Source organism: Ceratotherium simum, chromosome 12 (assembly GCF_057802395.1).
Source record: "Ceratotherium simum simum isolate JZ-2026a chromosome 12, ASM5780239v1, whole genome shotgun sequence".
NCBI classification, from domain to species: domain Eukaryota; kingdom Metazoa; phylum Chordata; class Mammalia; order Perissodactyla; family Rhinocerotidae; genus Ceratotherium; species Ceratotherium simum.
In genome coordinates, this window is record NC_141911.1 from 50,812,041 (window position 1) to 50,832,489 (window position 20,449).

The following is a 20,449-nucleotide window of genomic DNA, read 5'->3' on the forward strand; positions in this document are numbered from 1 at the left end:
TCCTAGTCACAAAGGAAGTAGTATATAGAAAGGGCACATAAAAATCCTGGGAAAAAGGAGTTGTTCAAGACATGAGGTGGGAACCAAGGCCTAACATTACCTGGGTCACATATTTAGATCTCTTTTAGTCTCTTCCAGTTGGCAAGTATTTGGTCCATTGCCCAATGAACTTTGCTGAATTTAAATTAGAATTACCTGGGGTATAATCAATAGATTGCAATAATTGTTTGTTTTTCTGGGAGGGAGACACTAGTAATGTCAGTTTTACTTGTTTAAGGTCATTCATCTATGTTGGTGTACATGGAAATGCTATCAGCTATAATTCCCTATTCTCCTATTTGATGAAACAAGAATTTTTTAGAGAATTTTGTCATGAGAATCTGGTGATAGCTGCTGCATATCAAGCAGTCAGTAAGACTGAGAGTAGTTTCTATTGTTTGGGATAATCTAAGAATGGAATTAGAATGAGAATATTCTGACCTGATGATGACAATAAGGAGGGAAGAATAGAGAAAAATGGCACCTACGGGTAGATGAAAAGAAGAGGTCTACAGAAAATGAGAAGAATAATTTTAAGTGATCCGATTTTAAAAATAACAGGAATTAGACAGGGGTACTGATCTGTCTTGGGTTCAAGCTGTTTACTGTGAGAGATCATCAACTTGTTCCAAAGCAAAGGTCTTGGGTCAGCTACTGACTTCTAAAGATCAGATGCTTCTAGAGGACCTCTGAGAACCCATCGTTTGTGGTCCTCTATTAGAGTTGCCTTTCAATTGTTTGGATTTCTGAATTGCTTCTTTAGTTGTGAAACATGAACCCAAGGATTGACTCTTGGAATCTCACTGCTGTATTTGTTATTAACAGTACCTAACAAGGTCCCTTCCAGTAAGGTTATGAGGTTCACAGCTGGTTTTCTATGATTCCTCTTCCAACACAAAAAATCTGTTGGGCAGAGATAATAAAAAGGCTACTTAGGAAGATGTAGGATTATGAATTTAACTATGACTTGGTGATGGCACTAGGTATAGTACAGGAGTCCCTTGGTATATTGCCATGTCTGAATGCAGCAGGGCAGAATCTACTATCAGAGAGGAAGTCCCTAAAATCCCTAAATGCATGGGTGTTCCAGTTACCAGTCCATAGGGAGTATAAATGATGTATTCCCAAAGGAGTGAACTATATGCCCATAAGAGCTAGTGGAAGTATCTTTGGCTAAGGGTTTCTGAAAGTTTTAATTTTAGTTTAAGAAGTTAATTTTAGTTAAGAATTTAGTTTAGTTTAGTTTACAAAGATGCTTCTTTCATCTTTTCCAGAAGACTATAGATGGTAAGGAGAATGTAGTTTCTAAGGGATCATAGTTATAATGGTTAAGCCCAATAGGCCAGGGGGAAAAAAATGGTTGGTTATAGAATGCTTCTTCCTGTTCCAGACATGTCTTTCCATTTGAAGTGACCCCTTTAGTATAACGCTCTTGGCTTATTTTCCTCATTCACTTTGCCCCAGGAGAGTGGAGTGAGGTACCTATTCAGAGGCATCTGAAATAAAAACTTAGGGACGCATAACTCAAAATTATTCTTGTCTTTGGCTTCTTGCAGGCTCACAGAAAGCACCCATTCTGCTTTTATAGAAACATTTGCATCACCTGTGAAAGGAGTTGTGTTCTGGTTCAGTGTTGCTTCTGTCTGCGTGGGTACATCTATGTAATACTGAGATTCAAGTTTAGGAAGCTAACTCATGTCAAGATATAAACCACGTTCTATGAGATCTGCATTATACACATAAAAGTTATTTTGCTTTCTCTCTCCTTGTGAGAAACCTATAACTCTAACATTTTTTTCATAACATGTTCTTTTAACTTTAAAATTATTTTAGGAACTAACGTGCACAAATAGTAATCAGTCTCTCTACACAAATTGTATTTATCTTCTATTATAACTAAAGGCAATTAGTTTTTAATATTCAATTTTATAAAATCTTTCTCTACCTGTCTCTTTATTTACCTGTAAACTTTAGGGAAATACCTGGAATGCTGTTTAATAATTTTTGACAATGGTTGCTTCTTGTTGGCGGGATTTTGGGTGATTAATTTAGTTTCCTGTTAATTACTTGATACTTTTTATTGATTGCTTTCTTAATCAACTCAGGCTTCCATAACAAAATACCATGGACTGGGTGACTCAAACAACAAAAATTTGTTTCCCATGGTCTGGAGGCTGGGAAGTCCAAGATCAGGGTGCTAGCATGGTCATCATGGTGAAGGCTCTCTTCCTGGCTTGCAGATGCCTGCCTTCTAGACTTCTAGTCCTAATTTGGCCAAGAGAGAGAAAGAAAGAGAGAGTGAGAGAGAACAAGAGACAGAAAGCAAGAGCAAGCTCTCTGGTGTCTCTTCTGATAAGGATACTTATTCCAATATGAAAGCCTCACTCTTACCATCTCATACAAACCTAATGACCACCCAAAGGTCCCACCTTCAAATACTATCACTTTGAGGATTAGGGCTTCAACATGCGAATTTTGGAGGAACACAAACATTCAGTCTATAATACTTGCATTTTAATTAACACGAATATATTCAAACTAAAAAATAATAGGATCATTATTATTGATAAGAAAAGAATTTGGAAAGAAAGCCTCCAGTCTTTGATTTACCATCTGAAGAAATATTCACATATAATTGAAAATAATTGTTTACAATTTCCCCTTGAGGATAAATAGTTTACCAATTTTAAATCTCCCAAAATCTCAGTAATCTATAGCCTTGTACTGCTAAACATATATGAAAAGTGTCGTCCTATGGAATGTGTAATATATCTGACAACACGTTGCAGAGAATGCCAAGAATTGTTAAAATTACTAAAGGAATTTAGCAAAGTTGATGGATATAAGATAAAATATCAAGATCAATTACATGTCCATAATAAACAAAAATATTTAAGAAATATAATTTTATAATTTTATTTATTTTCTCCCAAAGCCCCAGTAGATAGTTGTATGTCATAGCTACACATCCTTCTAGTTGCTGTATGTGGGACGCGGCCTCAGCATGGCCGGAGAAGCAGTGCGTCGGTGCACTCCCGGACCCGAACCCGGGCCGCCAGCAGCAGATCGCGCGCACTTAACCGCTAAGCCATGGGGCTGGCCCAGAAATATAATTTTAAAAAGTTTATTTTAGTAGTTGCTAAAGTAAGATGATTTATAACAAAAAAGACAGTGTATTCCTACCTCACACTATACATGTAGTCAAGGACATGAATAGGAAAGACAAATTTTTTTTCTTTTTCGCTGAAGAAGATTTGCTTTGAACTAACATCTATGTCAATCTTCCTCTATTTTGTTTGTGGATGACTGCCACAGCATGGCTGCCGATGACTGGTATAGATCCACTCCCAAGAACCGAACCCAGGCCCCCAAGCAGAGTACGTAGAACTTAACGACTAGGCCACGGAGCTGCCCCCCAAATGTTTAAACTTTAAAAACAATTTACCCTCAATCTCAGAGCGTGAGATCAAATGGTCAAATTAATGCTAAGAGCATCTGCCTCTCCTGAATCAGCATCAGTAAAGTGAAAATAACCATAAGCATGATGAAGGTATCTGCAAAAATAAAGCAAAAAATTGAAATTTGTAATATAACTAACTTCTGTTAATGATTTAGAAAAGGACAAAAACATTAAAATCAGGAAATATATAAGCAAGCATTGTAAACAATAAAAGTATTAATAAAATGAAAATATAAGAAAAAAATGCCTATTATTAATTCAAATTAAAACTATAACACAACGAAATATAATTTCACATACACCAGATTACAAATTGTTAAACTCTGTTTATCTGTGTGTAAGTTAAAAATGGGGCAATGAAAATTTCTATATACTGCTTGTTAGCATGCAAATTGATGTGATCACATTGTATAAGAGTTTAGCATTATTTAGCATGTTAAATATTCGAATTTAATGACATTAAGGGTATGTAGACCCTGTGACCCATGAGTTTGATTCCTAGAGAAATCCTTGTTCATATGCTTCAGGTTATAAGTACACAAATAATCACAATAGCATTGTTAATAAGGGAAAATACTGGAAAATTAATGTCCATTAGTAGCAGAAAAATCAAGTGTGATCTACTCATTCATTGGAATACGAACACAGATATCCAAGTGGATTATTCCAAGAACACTAATTAAAGAGAAAAAATAGCAAAATAAATCTTGAAGAGGAACAACTGGGTGGAAAAACTTGCTCTGTTGGATACTAAAACTTTATAAGATACAGCAATTCAAGCAGTGCTGTATTTATGCAATTATAGACAAATAAATCAAGATTGATTAGAGGGTCCATAGTCAGATCCATGCATATGTAGACACTTAGCTTTTGTCAAAATTCAATGGGTAAATGCATTTCAATGGATAAATGATAGAAATGACAGTCCATTCAATAATTAATGCACTCCTGATTGTATGCCTACATTAAAAACAAAAACAAAGAAACAAATATCTTGGATCCTAAAACACAGCCTCATAAAATCAAATCCATGCTAATTGTGGATCTAAAATTCAAAACAGTAGCTTACAGAATAGAACACAAGAGGTTATGTTCATGGCTTTTGAGTAAAGAAAAATCAATTAAAAAAAAATCCAATAGAAATACATGTAAGAGACTTAGACATAAAATAAACAATTCAAAAGGCTAATAAGCATATGAAAATATGCACAATGGCTTTAGCAATTAAAGGACTGAAAAGTCAAGTCACAATATGGCCGCCCAACAGACTGGCAATTCTTGAAAAGACCAAGTGTTGAAAAAGCTGTAGTTAAGTGGGAATACTCATACATTGCTGGTAGGGGTGTAAATTAGTGTGCCTTTGGAGTATAAGAGGGAATTCTCAAAAGCTGGTAATATCATATTTCTTGACTGTGTAGTGAAAATTTGGTACACTTGGTATTTAATCAAGCTGTACTTGCATGCTTTGTGTACTTTTCTTACATATGCTATACTTCAATTTAAAAACATAGTTAAAAAGGGAAATGTCAATGAGAGAAATTCACTTGAGGTGGAAATATTAAACTTATATGAAACAGGGAAACTAATCATAAGAAGTTAGAATAGAACCAGTTGAAGATGAGGGATTATCATTAGATGAAAAATTTAACAAACTCTATTATATTGGATCAAGGATGATACAGATAGGAAGATATATAAAAGTTTTTATATGTTGTATGTTATGTACTGTACAAATGCAGACATATCCATATTACTTTCCTCTTCAAGTAGGAGTTATGAGCATGTACTGAAAGCAAAGAGAGAGGGAGGGGCATCAAAGTTTTAAGTTTTATAAAGAATCAATCATGATATATTGGCTATGGAGAAGTTTAAGTAATATGTAGTAGAATAATTGTATTAACCATGTTTCTAGCTTCTGTAAACCTGATGCTTTAACCTCTACCCACATGCATATGCCAGACACACCTCGTTCTGGACAATCTAATAATATGTCTGGGTCTCCTTCTCTCAGCCTCTTATCTCCATGGTCACCATCCCTCATCCCTCTGACTCCTCCTGGGAGTTCACTTTTCAAATACAAATCCATTGATCCCCAACCACCTTCTTTATCAGGCTCTCACAGTCTGGTCCACACTATGCCCGCCCTAATCATCCCATGTTCAGGTACCAGACAACTAGAGACAGCCCCCGTGCTCCTGAGCCCACTGAAATCATTCAAGCCAACAAATCCTAAGACAATTTACCCTGCCTTGCTTGTTCCTTCCCACAGAAACCACAATAAATGCTGTTGCTCAAAGTTCCTCCCTCTCCTTCTGCTTTGTGACTGACCCTGGTGCTTCCCCTGGTGGTCCTCCTTGGTGTGACATGCTCCCGCCTCTTGTGAATTGTGAGTAATAAACTATCTTCTCAATGGAACTTCTCTCCTGATCTGTTGGTCTTACTATACTTCAAATTTTCTATTAATACACTATATTTTTATAAAAAATATTTATTTATTATAGGTAAAAATTTGGAAAAAGATATTCTAAAAACTGACAAAGCACAAAAACCTATATAAGTATTTGAAAAACAATGAGGCATTCAGAGAATTACTACTGGAATGATGTGGCTAGTGTGTAATTGGTGGAAAAATGAAGAGGGAAAAAATGCTGGGCTCTAAGTATGAGGTTAGATAATTAGGGTATTATTAAGAAAAAAGCCCACAGTTCTAATTACTTAATCCAACAACATCAGCAATGAAGAGTAACACCTAGCTCTCTTTTTGTTTTTATTTTTTCCACGACAATAGAAGCAGAAATATTTTGGCATATTTTTGTTGCTATTGTTTTGGGGTTTTTTTGGGGGAGGCGGGGAAGACTGGCACTGAAGTAACATACATTGCCAGTCTTCCTCTTTTTGCTTGAGGAAGATTGTCCCTGAGCTAACATCTGTGCCAATCCCCCTCCATTTTGTATATGGGATGCCGCCACAGCATGGCTTGATGAACAGTGTGTAGGCCCACACCCAGGATCTGAACCTGTGAACCCCAGGCCCGAAGCGGAGCATGCAAACTTAACCACTATGCCACCAGGTTGGCCCTAATTTTGGGTTTTTTGGTGAGTTTTTGGTTTTTGTTTTGGAATGTCTTCTTTATTTTTAATTTATTTTGCCTTTTGTGATACCTGAAAGACAACCTCTTGCGTGCATGTTAAAATGTGATTGTATTGCTTTTTTAAATATATTTTTGAATGTATCCCAGTGATTTACAAATTTATTCAAGACTAATTACTATATTTTTGTGCTCTAAAGAAATAATTAAATTTTTTCTATGGAATGATCGACCTTGAAAATTCAAAAGTATGCACGGAGGGCGCATAATGTTCATACTGAATCTAATTGTATCACTCTTGTTTAATTCATTTAATCATTCCTCTTTTGAGGGAAAGAAATTTATTGAATAATTACGTAAAAATTCATCAGCAGCAACCATAATTATTTGGTGATTTTGTATGCAAGATTACATGTCATAGTCTTGAAGAAATACATTCCCTTACTAGGATAACTAATTCAAATCATACATTATTTTGACAATAAAAATTCAAAATACATATTTTGATAAAAGGAGGATTTTGAATTTGTGAATACTTGTTTTCTAATCTGATTAAAAACAAGAAGAAAAAAGAAACATCATCTTTTAAAAGACAATCTATTAAATGAGATCTGATGAATTTTTGTAAAGTAAGTTAAAATCTGCTCTGCTTTGATTGGTTGAAAAATTAACTTTCAAAACTGTATCTAGACACTAATATATTAATTTATTTGGGATATATTATAACATTATTTCACATATCTATCTAGATCTATATCTATGTCATCTATATCTATACCTATATCTAGATAGCATCCACATGAGCAAGTGGGAGTTTGATCTTGTTCCAAGGAGTTTCAGCTCCTTACTAGAACACAGTTTCCTCGCAAGTAGTTTCATACCCAATTTTCTCTCCACTGGAAACCTGTGATCAGTTTTTTAAAAAAATTCTATAATTTACCTTCAGACAGTATATCAGAAAGTGTATATAATGAATATTTCATAAACTGAAATTCTTATTTTGCTTATATTTAATTGGTGGAAGCTCCTATTCATGAAACTACATATTAAGATGAATTATTGTTTAAATATATTCCGAATAGATATTGTAATAGCTTGTATTTGAACAATTGAAAGAAGTGAAATAACCTGAGTGACATAGTTTACATTTAGGTGTGCAAAAACAAAGACATTTCCATCATCTATATTTAAATACTCACCTTTATGTATCATAATTAAATGCTGTGCTGTTCGATTCTTGTTTCTCTCCGCTGTGTAGTATTAAATGATAGAAAATAGATGTGTATTTTCTCAGAAGTGATCACATAAGCACAATATTAAGTAAAGGTTAAAATTAAGAGTAAAAGAGGGGGGCCGGCCCCGTGGCTTAGCTGTTACGTGCGCGCGCTCCGCTGCTGGCGGCCCGGGTTCGGATCCTGGGCACGCACTGACGCACCGCGTCTCCGGCCATGCTGAGGCCGCGTCCCACATACAGCAACTAGAAGGATGTGCAGCTATGACATACAACTATCTACTGGGGCTTTAGGGGGAAAAATAATAAATAAATAAAATCTTTAAAAAAAAAAAAAAAGAGTAAAAGAGGGGCCGGCCAGGTGGCATGGCAGTTAAGTTCACCTCAGCTTCAGCGGCCTGTGGTTCGCAGGTTTGAATTCTGGGTGCAGACCTACACACCGCTTATCAAGTCATGCTGTGGCAGGTGTCCCATATAAACTGGAGGAAGATGGGCACAGATGTTAGCTCAGTGCCTAACTCTCTCAACAAAAAGAGAAGGATTGGCAACAGATGTTATCTCAGGGTTAATCCTCCTCACAAAAAAAAAAAAAAATTGAGTAAAAGTAAAAATCAAGTAATTTATTATTTAATTTGGAACAAACACTGACACAAATTTATTATTATAAATGCAAGTAAGAAGAGTCAAATCTACTGGTTGCATCACGAATTATGTACCAAGATTTAGAGGTACATAATCAGAACAAGACGTGCACTTGTCCTAGAACTTCAAGGATTAAAAAATATATATCTAAGGGCATTGAAAGATGAGAAAAAGGGATGATCTATTAAAATAATTTTCTGAATGGATATCAGCTAAAAATCATGCCAAATTTGTGTATGGATTGGAATTCTATCCAAAGGGTTTGTACAAAAAATGAAAAAAGTTTTTACAAGTTCCTAAAATTTTTATATGTGAATTATATCTGAATAAAACTCAATTTAAAATGCCCTAAGTGTTCAAAATTATAGTAGTAATAGTGCAATATGTATTAATTTTAAATTAAAAAATCAATATGTGCTGTGAACATTTTAAGGTTTTATGGTTAAGAATAAACAAGAACTAGATTTAAATCGTTTTTGATTATTTGGAAGTAAAAATTTTATCTGTAATTTATTCAATGTTTATTTTATGTATTCAACATTTATATATTTCTTTATTTGAAGAGGTGTATAATAGAAAAAGTTAAAAATATTTAATGACATCATATTGATCGTGATTGTGGTTAATTTTTCTTTCTTACATTCTTTTGGATTTTTTTGCACAGTTTCATCTGTGTTTGCTTTAACATAAATTTATTGATTAATTGGTTCATTCTATTACCATTTCCCACAATATTGTAGCCAAAATTGGTATCGGAACTGAACTATATATACTTTGACTGGCAGAGAAAAACAATACTAAAATGAGAAAAAAAAGTAATAAATAGTTAATCCAAATGTGAGATAACTTGTGTAATTGACTTAAAAATCAAATCAAATTTAGAAGTAATATTAATTCTGGAATAGATAAATTTGGTAAGAAACATAAAGCAATTTTCAACAATATGGATGTGAACTTTTCTTAAAACCTGCAAATAGACACCATCATTAAAAAAATCTAATTAGACATTTCAGTCTGCTTTCCTCTATGCCCTATTTGTAGTAAATTCCTCATCATCTCTCTTTTAAGATATATACACCTAGGGGGGAGGGGGGAGGGTGAAAGGGATAATTCGGTACATGTGTGTGGTGATGGGTTGTAATTAGTATTTTGGTGGTGAACATGATGTAGTCCATGCAGAAATAGAAGTACAATGATGTACACCTGAAATTTTTGCAATGTTATAAACCAATGTTACTGCAATAAAAAAAAAAAAAAAAAGATATATACACCTATTTAGTAGTTTCAATATTTCTAGAGTTTCCTCATTTCAAAGGGATTTTAATCTATTCTAAATAATAAACAGAGGGAATCAGTATATACCTGGTATCGCTTCTTTTTGCTACAGCAGGTCAATATCCAGACCACACATATTTTTTCCGTGGCCTTCTTGCTGCAGGTATGTCCCTGCAGTGCCAACACGTGGACAATAAAAACACAATTATAAGCTAATATTCATATGATTCATCATTATTCTCTAAATCACAATCTGCCTTTATGTCGGTACTTGAGTCAACAGCCTAAACATCACATCACCTGAAGTTAATATTAAGTCCAGGGCTTCTGCCAGCTGTTTGGCCTTGTTTGGAACATTCCTGTGGAAGATTTACTTAACATAAAAAGGTTAACATAACCAGGCAGTTAGAACACTTTTCCTAGAGGTCCTAAACTCATTTTGCAATTTTTTCCAGTTGCTGTCTTCTATTAACATAAAAAGCTTTTGGCAAAATCACACAAAGTTTATTTTTATACTCTAATTCTAGGATGATAGGTGCCTACCTTCATGTTTTTTTTAAAAAGAGAACATCTGGGGAAAACATTTAAAAAAAGTTACATAGGAAAAATTATACCAGTTAACATTTTCTAATGTAAAAATAAAATTGTGGGAGACCAGCCCGGCAGCATAGCAGTTAAGTCCGCATGCTCCACTTCAGTGGCCCGTGGTTCGCAGGTTCAGACCCCGGGCATGGACCGATGCACTGCTTGTCAAGCCATGCTGTGGCAGCATCCCACACAAAATAGAGGAAGATGGACACAGATGTTAGCCCAGGGCCAGTCTTCCTCAGCAAAAAGAGGAGGATTGGCAACAGATGTTAGCTCAGGGCTAATCCTCCTCATGAAAAAAAAATAAAATAAAATTGTAATTCTTTGGAAATATTCTAAAACTTATCTGGGATATTAATTTGTTGAGAGAGATGTTATATTTTATTGTATACAGTAAGATTTATGGAAGTTAAGATTTTTATCTGAACAACTCAATGTATTTTTATAATAGTAAACCATATGAATTCCACCAGAAAATCATATTAGTCTATTATACTTCCTAACACAGCATCATAAAATCAAATCTATGTCAATTGTGGATCTAAAAATCAAAATAATAATTTATAGAATAGAACATAAGAGGTTATGTTCATGGCCTTGGGGTAAAGAAAAATCAGTTTAAAAAAGTCCAAAGGAAACATGTGTAAGAGACTTGAAAAGGCATATAAACATCTCTCCACTTAAAGAAGAGCATACTGTTTTAAACTTCGAGTTTTTGTAATTTTTTTCTCAAATATTATCATTTTGTCATAGACCTCTGAGAATGGTCTTGAAAACTTCCAGTAGAAATCTGCAGTAACATCACGTTCACTACGTTAGGATTCTTACAAGATTCTTCACAACTGAGCTTAGATGGTATTTTAATCACCATTCTCAAGTCACTTAAAAAGTTAACAAGCAAGGCAGACCCAGACAAATCTTCTGTTTCTACAGCTGTGCCTGCATTGAATGGCCTTGAATATATGCTCAAAGAAATGATTACAATTTGATTTGCTCCAACATATTGAGTTGAAATATCACGTGGGTTTAGTCCCTCCCAATTTAGATTAAAAATATCTACTGGGTAAATCAATCTTGTAGAGATTTATGGAATAATGTCAATGTTAAAATAGGGACATTGTCTTTGAGTTAATAAGAAGAGAGTTGAATATAAATAACAATTCTTGGCAATTTCAAATTTGAAATTGCAAACAAAATTGAGTACAAAGTTATCTGATTTTATTGAGACAATATCACAATAGAAATAAGGCTTCATCCTTCCGAAAGATTTTGACCATGCTCTTTGATTATATTGTAAAATGTAGTTAAAATATATAAATAATTTTCTACCAAAAAAAGAAGCATTCAACTCAAAAGTCACACATTTTTAGCAGTGTCTAGATATTGTTCCAAGAGGGTGACACAGCCTGTGTATTCCTACAAATGTAACAAATATGTCAAGAGTAAATATTACTGATGGTGAAAGCTACAATCTAGAAATATGAAAAAGTTTCAGTAAAATAAAGACAGATAATATTAGGATTGGATTGGACTGGAATGACTGAGCAATTCATGCTTGTTTTACTGCATATGAAAGAAAAGTACATCTAGGAATTAAATTAAGTAACCTGGGATAGATTCACAGAATCTAAAGTAAGAGCTACTTTAAGAGTTGAATTGGAGAAATAAACATAAAAATAACCAAAATAAACCATTGGATTTAGCAACATTTTCTCATTAGACACCTACATCCTACACAAATTTACTTTTTCTTAACTCTATCATTCAGGTAATTTTAATGATGGAATATGCAATTCTTCCTGGAAAGTAGGGAAGAGAAGTAATGAGAAGGCTAAGGGAGAGAGACAAGATAGTGGAGTCTATAGACTGACATTCTTCAAGAGGTCAAAACCTGTACTAGTGCAGGTCTTAACAAGTGGTGATGGATGAAATGAGAGGTAGTGAAGACCAAATAGCAAGATTTATTTTGTGCGTGTGTGAGGAAGATTAGCCCTGAGCTAACATCCATTTCCAATTCTCCTTTTTTTGCTAAGGAAGATTGGCCCTGGGTAACATCTGTGCCCATCTTCCCCTACCCTATATGGGATGCCACTACAGCATGGTTTGACAAGCAGTGCATCGGGTCCGTGCCTGGGATCCAAACCTGTGAACCCCAGGGGTGCTGAAGCAGAGCGCAGGAACTTAACCGCTATGCCACTGGGCCAGTATTTTAAATTATTTTTTAAATATTAAGAAATAATTGCTCTCTGAAACAAGGAAGAAGAAAAGTTATTACAGATGTGGTAGTCAAGAAACTGAGGGCTAAGATTTTGAAGAGTTATCAATTCGAGGTAAAAGTAATGGAGAATAATGACAGAGATTTCAGTCAAGAGAATGTCTTTGAAAGACAAAAGCAAAAGCTGACGTAGTGAAAAGAGATCAAATGGTTTGAAAGAGCACTCAGAAGTGGAAAGCTTGGTACAGATAAATGTCGTAAACAATAGTGGGCAAAGCTTACTGGGCAATGTTCACTTTTTTGTTTGTTTGCTGAAGGAAAGAATGATAATAGCCTGGCAGCCGCAAATTAAAACCCAAAGCACATATACACAGTCTCTTTCTCACTAGGTGTGAAGCCGAGATGGGTAAAAAGGTAGGATCTTGCTGAAAAGTCTGTTGAGGTTGTATTTCCAGTTTTTGTTGAAAATATGGAGGAGTTTGTTAATCAGACCACAAGCATTCAAGAAGACCTATGAAGATGTGGGATCGATGGTAGGAGATTAGTTCTGGTGGAGATGCAGAGCCATATGGTGATAAAAGTATGACAATAGATGACTTGAATGTGAGAGATGAATAGGAACATGAGCCACGATGTTTCATTTCTGATAGCCTCCTTGAGGAAGAAGAAAAATTGTGACTTTTAAAATACTTCACTTAATATTTTTAGTGACTTCAGAAATTGTTCTGATGACTGAAGTGATTGCCACTTCCTAAATATCATTCAAGGTAATGTGCTTATAAAGATTTTACTTAATGAAAAGTCTCATAATGCTTGGACACTCAGAAACTGCCTAGTGTTATATAAACCAAAGTTGGTGTATTTGGAAGCTATGATTACAGGTATTTTTCTCATCTTTTGGCTACACTTATAATTTTTTCTTAGTGAAATATACTGTTTTCTTAGTGATTTTTAAAGTGAAATTTTATTACATTAAAAGGATTAATAGAGGACTAGTCTCTTAAAGACAATTGATGTATATTGTGCTTAACGTATTTGTTTGACACTACAGATTTCTTCTATTGCATTGAAATTTATAAGAATTCTGTACATGTTCACCTTAATGTGATCGTTTCCTAACTGTGCTCTGTGGAGCCAACCCAGATTCAACAAAATTGGCTTTAATTCTGTGTATTTTATCTGTTTCTGCTTCCAGGTTAAATATGATTTGAAAAAAATGTGTTAGAAAATTGTGAAATCACTGGCTTATTGGAAAGAGTGTTCTGCTCAATGATGAATTCCTGTCTCCCGCTTACTTTAAACATTCATTCAATTCCAATCTGTGTTCTGGATTTCCCATCTCTAAAATATATCCATGAAACATTTCACTTGTCTTACAGGAATTAAGATTTTTTTGTTTGTTTGTAATTTATCAGAGAACTCTGATATTGCTTTTTCTATGATAACACTCTTTGAACCACTTTTTAAAGTGAAAAGCAATCCAAAAATAGAAACATATTACCAATATTCAGGTTTTTTCCTGGCCTCAAGTTATTTTCCTATCAACATCTTATCATTGCTCTGATTTCAACTGATTAATGTATTAGTGGATTGATTTATTCATCTGAAGTTGTTAACTTTTGTGAATGTTATCTTTATATATTTATGACGTGGGTAGAGTATATAAATAATAAACACCAATAGTAAAACAAGCAACCACCAAGAAAGCTCTACCTAGTAATTGTACCAATTGTTTATAGTATTTATTTATTTATTTTTAATTCAGTAATACCACATCCAGAAGCATACTTTCCTTTACTGTCTCCATTATCAAATATCTTGGTCATTATAATGGAATGTTTTTATTTTCCCAGAATTTCACAAGGCAGTGAAAATACTGAGCTGTGATAGGGTTATTTTGTGGGGTGCTTTGGTGATTTCTTGATTCCAGTAAGTTGTTCAAAACAATAACAAAATGCTGAAGAGTTTAGAACTACTATGACAATTTTACAAATCAAAGAAAAATATTTATTTCTTCCAGATAGCTGTGAGAGAACTAATAACTTTTACTATGCCCAAATATATTAAAAATCTCCTCTTGAAATGTATTATTGCCAATGATTCAAAGTGTAGTAGCAAAGTAAATGGACAGGGCATTTCTATGTAAACATGAAAGTGAACTGCTATATTTCCCAAATTAACAATATTAAATGGCTTTAGGAATGGTTGTATTATCTTTTAATTTTTTTTATTACCTCTGCAAAGTAAAATGCCCTTTAAAATTCTCCTTTTGTGTTTTCAAACATTAGCATTCCATGTCTTCAATACATTAAAATGTCTGGTTATAAGAAAATACTGGGCCCATATATGTCTGGCTTCATAATTTGCGGGGCCCAGTGCAAAATGAAAATGAGGGTTGTGTCTTGTTCAAAGACTCTTAAGAATTTCATGATGGTGACTGTAGAGCATTAAATTAAATATGAGGTCATTATATGCATGGAGTCCTGTGTGAATGCACAGGTCACTCACACTTGAAGCTGGCCCTGAGCCCATATCCAGATAGGTAAATCTTTCTTACAGATTCTTAAAACTGAATCAAAGAGAAAATGCATTTCATGTGTATACTCAGTAATTTGAATGATTATGAATTAAATTGACAATGATATTAGGATTTGTGCTCAGAATCTCAGTTGCATCTGAATAAAAATTTCAATATGAATTAATTTTTAAAATAAATTTTTTTTTTTTTTTTTGGTGAGGAGATCAGCCCTGTGCTAACATCTGCCAATCCTCCTCTTTTTTTTTGCTGAGGAAGACTGGCCCTGGACTAACATCCGCGCCCATCTTCCTCCACTTTATATGGGACACTGCCACAGCATGGCTTGCCAAGCTGTGCGTGGGTGTGTGCCCAGGATCCGAACCGATGAACCCCGGGCCGCTGCAGCGGAGTGCGCTCGCTTAACTGCTTGCGCCACCTGGCCGGCCCCTAAAATAAAAAAAATTTTAAAGAGTGGAATCCTGAAATAAGGAAATTAAAATAATTTATAATTTAATTCCGTATTTTAGTCCATGTAATTTAAAGAAGTATGTATTCCATTACTAATTAAAGAAGAAAGATCAAAATAAAATATCTAATCAAAATTACTCTTATTTTTAAATTACACATATTACATTGAACAAGCAAGACCCGAGAGCGGAAATGACTGAGCATTTTCGAACATGTGAAAAATATTTTCTTGCTGTTTTTGGAGCCTGTTTTAGCAGGACAGGAACGCACTATTGATCCACCTCCTGCTTCAACAACCCAGTAATGCTATTTTCAAGCAGGTTGTAATTTCACCCAAAACACATTACAGTAAGGAGTGTACTTACTCTCACAGGGTTTGACCTACATAAGCATTTGTAAAAGAGAAAAACATTGTCCTTCCTGAACTTAATGATTATTTCTTTTGAAGTCACATACATATTTACCTGACCAATCCTTCTTACTCTCTATTTCAAGTTAGCTGGTGAAATTAATTTGAGATATAATTGATGGGTTGTCTGTTCTGAATAAATGCGTATGTTACAAATGCAAATACATTTATGCATTTTACAGTTATGCAGTTTCAAGAACTGACTTATTTCTATCTGCTTTTTATTCACTTTTTAAAATTAGGCTACTGATGCATATTAGAATTTAATTACACCAATTAGTACTGCCACATCAGACATATGATGTGCCTTCAATTAAGAAGTACCTAATGGGTATTAGTACAATTTAGCTTCATAATTAAAGTTCTAAGAACAGCACAAATTAAACATGATTACAAAACATTAAAAATCTACTGGTGAAATTAAAGCAGAATATCCTTTAAAGCTGATTTTTAAAAAGAAAAGAAGGATTACGTAAAACACAATGTTAATATTACTGAAGCATTCTTAATTGAAGAAATAAAATTATGCATACATGCATATACATATACATATGCATGCATGATTATATATGTAAGAAAGTATCAAATATAACACGTCATCTAATGGGCATTAAAGGTTGTCATTTCAGAGTTTTGTTTTGTTTGTTTGTTTTGCTTTTTTTTTTCACATAAATATTTTATATCTACAGTGACCGCCTAGAACTCCTGCTTCAGGGAGCGTAGGTGACAGCTGCTGCCCCTTTGGTTGTATGACTGTGTTTGCACTGAGGCCATATTTCCTCAGACCGCTCCTGGACAGCGATCGGGCACGGCAGGGATATTAGGGGAGGACCATTCTTAGGAATTGTGGGACACTTCTTGCAGAGGACTTTGAAGAGAGGACCCCCATCGGTCTAGCCAAAAGTAAAACTTACTAAAACTGTGCTGGAGGCTGCGATTCTTCTTCTCAATTCTTCCCTCTCCCTCTCCTTTCAGAGGATTAGACCTACATGACCGTCTGAAGACTCCCTGCAATTACATGCTTCCTCTCCTTAATGCTTAACAGTACTTCTCCTATAAATCTTTGGCGTGACTAATAACTTCTTGGTGTCAGCTTCTCAGAAAACCTGACCTAATAAACTATCCGATATGAAATGTACACACATATGCATTCAATAACTCGGCGTTATTAGGGCACTAATTTTTAAACAGTATCTGAAGAGAGATATCTTTAAAAAAAACTGTAAGAATATCTTCCTATTTGGATGACTTTGAATTTTGTTCAAAAGTAATAGAATATTATAGAAAATTCCAAATTGTCCATAAAGAGCTAATACAAACTCAGAGAAACCCTAGTACCGTATTCAAAATAAGGATCATGGTAATTTGTCTCTCTCTACTTGCTAGGAACTATATTTAAGGTAGAAACACTTTTTACCTACAATTTTTAAATCAAAAATGAATGTAGATTTGACTAAGACACTCAAAACTGGCTAATTTTGATCACTTCCACTGATTTGAAAAAATAGTATGAAAACTTGTAGATTGATATATATTTAGCTATTATTTTATGTACCTTGCTAACATTATCTTAATTAATCATCATAAAAATCCTATAAAATTATCATCCCTTTTTATAGATAAGAAAATAAGTCAAAGTGTGTATATGTGTATATATATATATATACACACACACGTGTGTGTATATATAAATATGTGTATATATAACAGAAATTGTCTACAGAATTTTGATGTCTTAGATAGCAAAAAGGTGCAAAGGCACCATATGTGAAGGCATCATCTCTTTTCATTAATTTTTCTAAGTGGTCAGCAGATTACAGCACACAAGGCAACACCACCTTTTACCTAACGTTTTAAATAAAGTTATTTTGGAATACAGACATGCACATTCATTTACATATTGTCTATACCTGCTCTGGGGCTAAAATGGCAAAGTTAAGTAGTTGCGACTGAGATCATGTGGCCCACAAAGCCTAAAATATTTACTCCTTGGCACTTTATAGAAACTAAGTCTGCCACCTCTCATCTACATGAAAGTTACAACTTCAGAAAATTGAGACGACATATACAACGATGATCAGGTACCGAAAAATAAATTGTTTGTTCCAGGAAATTTCTGCTTAGAAAATATAAAAATATAAATCAATAAATGACTTTACTGTCTGCTTCAAGAAATTCCTGCAGATCAATTTATCTGAAGCAACATTCTACTCACCTAGGCAAACAGCTCCCTTAACAAACAGCTTACTCATCAAGATTCACTTCTAGACCCTCACCTCGTTCTTGATGGAAGATGTGATATCAATCTGTTTTTCTTCCTTTTTAGGTAATTTTTTTTTCTTCCCATGACTAATTTTTCTATTTATTTGTAATTCCACTAGGATGTCTTAAGGTGAGGATCTTAACACTCAATGAAAGCTTTTACTTGATTGCTTATAAATTTAGCTAATGTGGGAGATTTTTCTTCTTTTACTTATTTAGCATTTCCAACCCTACATATTCTTTATTCTTTCTATGTCCAGAGCTCATGTTAAATGAATGTTGAACCTTCTGGATTTATCCTCCAATTAATCTAAAATGGCAGGATTAAGGTAGCATGGAAATACCACTCTGGCTGCTTTTCAGAGAAAAGAATTACATGGTAGCAAGTACGGAAGTGAGTAGAACCTTTGTGATTGAATATTGAGGGAATATTGCGTGAGTGATGTGGGAGGAAAGGGTGACCTGTTTTAGGATGAATAGTGACAACTAGGTAAATGACAAGATCACTATATCCCATAGGAATCAGTTTGTTGACTAGATCACTTTGAAAAAAGTGATAAATGTAGCAAATTCTGTCTCTCAAGTTTCACCCGTGAGCGTGATTTGCCTTGTCTGACTTTCTTGAAGGTCACCACTGACAGCATTTGTTAAAAATATTTCCCCTGGGAGCTCTAACACTTACCAGCTTCTTCCTAGTTTGCAGATAGGCCTCTGAGATGGCTTATGGATAAGACAAACACAGGACCTCTTTCACTTGTGCTTTTATTTTTCCGATTGATTTTTATTTATTATATTTTTTATTAAGTGAAAACACCATTAAGATCTTACTTATCAGCCTTTCAGTTTCATGTTTGAGGACTCCACTTGCAGATAACCAATGCACATTATCAGGTTAGGTCCCATTCTTTAAAAATATAGCCTATTGAATGAGCAGCCATGCACAAGAGGTTCTTTTTTCCGACAGTCCATGGTGTTTTACACATACCACTTGATCTAAGATTAATAATCCTTTTGTGGGATTATTGATAGAATGAGGGAGATAGTCTGAGATCTTTGTTTATATGACACCATATGCAATGTTGACCCCACTCAGTTATTTTCCAGTTAAATGGACTTTACAACAAGACTTCTCATTTTGCTGAAAGGATTAGTGGGAGGAACTTGTAATTTAAAATTATTGCCTCCTTTGGTAACTTTAGCATATGTTTTGTCCATTTAGAATCACAAAGAATTTTAAGCAGTACATTAACCGTCACACATTAACATGATAAAAGGATCATTATTGATAATTTTCCAGTTACAGTTCAAGAAGAGATATGATTACTTGATCTTTTACGATCTCAGATTTGGGGAAAGGGAAACTTTTAACTAAAACTCACCTTCTCCTTTCTGTATCTAAAAACACTAGATTTCAGTGTTGTACTTTTTCCCACTGTTTCTAAAGTTACTTTTCCTGAAAGGGACCAAGGATAAAGCTTAAGAATAGATTCAAAAGGGCCTGCTAAATGGGGAAAATGTTGATGCAAACAATCCATAATCAATCTATAAATCGAAATTGGGATAAGTTTATTATGACCCAGCTCTGAGGACTAGACCAGGGCCTTCCTTCCCCAAGGAAGGAAGGACACCCAAGAAGTGGGGTGTACAGAGTGGTTACATATTGTCTTGGAACAAAGAGCATACATCACATATGACAGGAATGTCGCCTGTATAATAATCACAAGATGCTTTGGATGCTTTGCTGACACAGCAAATCAGTGAACACAGTGGGCTGGTGGTCACAAGGTGAGTGGTCACAAGGTGAGTACAGCAGCTCAGTAATTAATCCTTATTTTAGGGAGAGATGCTTATCCTAAAGGAAATGCCGATAGGGGGGAGGTTATATCCCTATCTTTAGGGGCATCATTCTTGTCTTTGGGACATAGTAGATATATAGAGCAGGTGTACAACACATGTTCAACAGGCCATGCCAAACCCTTTCAGAAAAACAAGGTCAGGCCAAATTAGTTTTAAACCCAATGGCTTCCTCATATACTCTAATATATCCTATTGCTTTTCATTTATTTTTCAGAAACAAGATCCAAATACAGCTTGTCTATATCCAAAAAGAGACCTTTAACCACATGCAATCTGTTAAGAAAACAGAGGAATTCTACACACAAAATTCAAGAGTATAGTTGCCTCTGTGTGGCAGACAATGAATGAAAAATAGCTGCAAAATTATTGATCTTGTTCTTGTTCATAAATTGAATTG